This window comes from Papaver somniferum, chromosome 1 (assembly GCF_003573695.1).
Source record: "Papaver somniferum cultivar HN1 chromosome 1, ASM357369v1, whole genome shotgun sequence".
Lineage (NCBI taxonomy): Eukaryota > Viridiplantae > Streptophyta > Magnoliopsida > Ranunculales > Papaveraceae > Papaver > Papaver somniferum.
The window spans coordinates 246,084,276-246,088,603 of NC_039358.1; the positions used below are offsets into that span (position 1 = coordinate 246,084,276).

The 4,328-nt window shown below is 36.2% G+C and overlaps 1 long non-coding RNA gene across 1 annotated transcript; it reads left to right on the forward strand.

Moving 5' to 3' along the window:
* Window positions 1-2,484: 2,484 nt before the first annotated feature.
* On the forward strand, window positions 2,485-3,788 carry LOC113323839. The gene is made up of 4 exons (XR_003347877.1): window positions 2,485-2,546; window positions 2,619-2,662; window positions 2,778-2,890; window positions 2,979-3,788. It is a non-coding gene; the product is annotated as an uncharacterized LOC113323839 (long non-coding RNA).
* The last annotated feature ends 540 nt before the right edge of the window (window positions 3,789-4,328 follow it).

Here is a 4,328-nt window from a genome sequence, read left to right on the forward strand (position 1 = left end):
CAGTCTCAACCAAAAAAGAAATCACCTGTGATCTGATTAAACCCACTTTAGGTATTCTTCATCAAAGAGAATTTTCAACAGTAATTTAACAAACAAAGGAGGAGGAGATAATAATGTAAGAGCAGTGATTGTTGAAAGAGAATGGTTGGTCACAAATTAGGGAAACAAAGAAGACGTTGAAAGAGTTGTTGATGAAAAGGAATTGCTGGGTTTAAGAGCGTTTTTGAAGAGTAAAGGTGAGATTGAAAAGAAGGGAACCAGATGGGGGACTTGATGGGAATGGTTGTAAAGGTTTTGTATGGTCAATTACAGCTAGTGAGTGGTTCGATTTCAATTTCATTTTGTTTGGTTTGATTTTAAAGGAGCTAGTAATGTTGTTAGGATCAAATTACGGGTTTATATTCTAATAAGAAATGTTGCTCTTTTGTGATTTTGGGGTATAAATTTTGTAGCTTTGATTCAATGACAGTGAAAAAGGGCTCCAGTTTGTGTCAAAATTTCTTCTGTTTGCTTAATTTTTGAAATTTAACTTGGAAGAAGATGTTACTGTGAACCTACACATTTTTCATTTATAGTTGAATTTTTGTTTGATTGGTGTCATTGTGAATAGAATAGTGTATATGCTCAGCTATGTGGTGATGGAAAACTAGAATTCAATTGGGCCAAATCCCTTTTAATGTAAAATTTCGTAAGAGTAGTATGTGGTTGTTCTAAGTTCGATCTCACTTGGGTTAGTTCGGATGAAATAGCAGTCATAGAGCTGCCATTATGTGGAACATTTTTTTTTGTTTGAAACATCAATTTCAGTTTATAGGATATGCAGATGATAGTTGCATGTCATTGTAACTTTAAATCTCTTGAGTTCCCCCTATTAGTTGGTTGGGTGGAATGAGAAGTACTCTTTTATTTTTGATGGATGAAGAAATTTTCGTTTCTAATTGCTCATCACCGTTGGTAGATGTCATCAGTGTATCCTCATTTTATGTTCATATTAGTTGCTTTAGTAGATACACACACACACACCATATTGACTACATGTGTTATGGTTCGTCGTGTTCATTTTCTGAACTCAAGTTATGAGTTTAATTGCTACTTTTTTGGCTACTGGCTCTGGATGGATTTCCTATAAACATACATATGAGGTGAAAATGTTGATGAATTATGAGAAGTTGGAGAATAGAGTTCTTGTTGCTTCTAGACTACCACGCAGAATCTGTGATATGATCGAGGGAAGGACGTTATGGACTCGAGCAATCAATTTATCAGTACTTGTAAGTTCACATCTATATGTATGTTATTTGTTCTTGGATATTTAATGAATCGTAATGTCTAACTTTTTCTTTTACTATCCAGTGACTCAGATTCACCCAACATAGGAATGACTTAGTAATGTTGTTAACTTGGATCAAATTAGCTAGGGGTTTGTTCTAATAACAAATGTATCTCTTTTTTGTGATTTTGGGGATATAAATTTCTGTAGTCTTTATATAAAATTTAACTTAGAAGAAGATGTTACTATGAACCCACACTTTTTTCAGTTTATAGTTGAATTTTTTGATTGGTGTCATTGCAAATAGAGTCTGGATGCTCAGCTGTGTGGTGATGGGAAAACTAAAATTTCAAATGGATCAAATCCCTTTTAGCGTAAAATGCCCGTTAGAGACTTAGAGTAGGGTATTATGTGGTTATTCTGAGTTTGATCTTATTTGGGGTAGTTCGGATGGAAGAGCAATCATAGAGCTAACAGTTTTTTTGTTTGGAACACTAAATTGCAGTTTGGTTGCCTACCAAAGATTTTTTTTTTTTTTTTTTTTTGCCTATAATTTATTAGGTTTCTCCTACCGGTTGGGTGGAATGAAAAGTACTCATTTATTTTGACGGATGAAAAAATTCCAGTTTCTAAAGGCTCATCACCATCGATTGATCTCATCAGTGCATTCTCATTTTATGTTTCTGCTAGTTGCTTTAGTAGCTGCGCACGCCATATTGGCTACAGAGTACAGATATTACTGGTCGTTGTGTTCTATTGCTGAACTCAAGTTCGGAGTTTAGTTGCCGCTGTTTCGGCTACTGGCTCTGGATGGGTTCCCTATACTATGTTTTCTGAAGGTACCACACAGAAACTGCAATATGACGAGAGAATGGCATTTTGGACTCGGGCAATCAATTTATCAATACTTGCAAGTTCACATCTGTATGGTTGTGTTATGTTATTTTTTCTTGGATATTTAACGAACTTTAACGGCTAACTTTTTCTTTTACTAGTGACTGTCCTGTGACTCAGATTTACCCAACAACTATAGTAGACGTACATTTTGGATGAGATAAGATCAGGTAAGCTGCAATTTTTTGGAACATTGGGTAGTTCTGTCTGCTTCGTTACTGCTAATGTTGATGCCTAATAACAGTTAAAAAGTTTACTATCTTCTGATTTCATTTTGCCGTGAGCCACAGAATCTCGTCAGGGCATGCCTTAAATGCAGTGAGATGCAACAATGGTGTGGTGGCGGAGTTCAGGGGGGAAATCCTTGTTGCGATAGCAATAGGTAACTCTTTCAGTGTAATTTAGGTTTCTGCAAATGTTTTTAGGTCTCTTTTTGATGAATTTCTCATGACAGAACCTGTAAGGATCCTTGTAAAACGTGATGAATTGACATTTGAGGTGTGTAGTCTAACTTATCTTAGTTATGCTTCCGTCATATGTCTCGGATATTATATATCAGTGTATTAATTTTATTTGGTTACTAGTTCGTGTTTCTTTTTGTTTGCTATGTTAGGGTATCGAACAATTTTTTGTTGCTGTTGAAAACGGAAGTTCGGTACTTTGTGAGATCTTTATGATACTTTGACGATTCCTCAAGCTGTTATTTTCTGCAACATGAAGAGGAAGGTAACGCCTGTCTGTTGGGTGTTTCCTTACTGTGAAGTTATCACGAGGATAAGTAATCATTATATGCTAATTTCACTCTGCCATGCAGGTTGATTGGTTAATGGAGAAGATGCGTAGCCATAACTTCAGTCTCTTCTATGCACGGAGACATGCCTCAGACGGAGCGAGATGCGATCATGAACAAGTTTAGATCCGGGGACACCCTTGTTCTGATAACAGCATATGTATGGGCTCGTGGGATTGATACTAGAATAGCTAAGCTGCGGGATTGGTACTTTCTCACCTTTCCTAGGTCTTATTTCCTTTGAACCTCCGACGCTATTGCTTTCGCAGTCAGAGTTGGTTCACCTAATTCTTCTGCCCATCTCTACCACTTACGAAATTGTAGGTTTCCTTAGTTACTAATTAAGACCTTCCAAACAATCGTGACCTTCCAAACATTCATTGGATTGGTCGGTCAGGTAGTTTTGGGTTCAAGTTAATTATTTGTTTCTGGTTTTCAAACAGCGCGCTATCATTTTTCTGATAATAAGTTTTCTTGTTTTTCACATGTAAAATATACTGTATCGGATCTGCTGGGCTTTGCTGTAAACTCTGTATGATGCGATGATATCAGGATTCTAAGAGACATAGATGGTACTACGGTACTCAAGTAGATGATATCCCAATGAACGTGGCTAATCTAGTATGGATGGTGCGAGTGCAAGTTTTCTGGAGTTGCACTATTGTTTTTTTCTGCTACTGCGACACTAGCTTTAAATGTGAATATGCAGGTATCTGCTACTTGAGGAGAAACAAAATGAGTTTGGATCGATTCCGCATTTGTGTTCTTCATTTGTGCCACCAGATTCTATGCTAAGATCCAGTGTTTTTGTTTCTTTCAATTTGTGTAAAATGGATGGATGTCTCACAAATTGCAGTTAATCAAATATTTTTAAGGAAATTAACATACTTAGATTTGAGAAAATAAGATAAGCAGAGACACACAGATTGGATCCAAATAAATATAAAGTGCATACAATAAACTAATAAAGAAAACATATAAGTAAATAATTTCTGTTATACTCCTTGCTCCTTCCCCTCTAAATCAGGATAAATTTTTCAAAACTAGCATCGGATAATGCAGTAGTATTATTGCATATCTTTGGATAGTGAAGCTCGAACATACGATGTGTGTATACAAGGAACCCTGGGTGTTGCCGTCTAAAATTTTCTGCGATTTATAAAAGTGAAAGGAGTTAGTAAAAGAAAAGAAACACCGCTTTATATATAAAGGAAAATAAAATAAGTTTGGTAATCATAGTAGTGATGGGCTTGGTAATCATAGTAGTGGCTGTGAATGTGTCTCATCGACCTCAGTAAATGAAACAATTGCCTCCTTTTTTTCTGATCGAGAGTCTTGGTCCACGTCTTTATCGATTTGTGAAAACCGGCATCC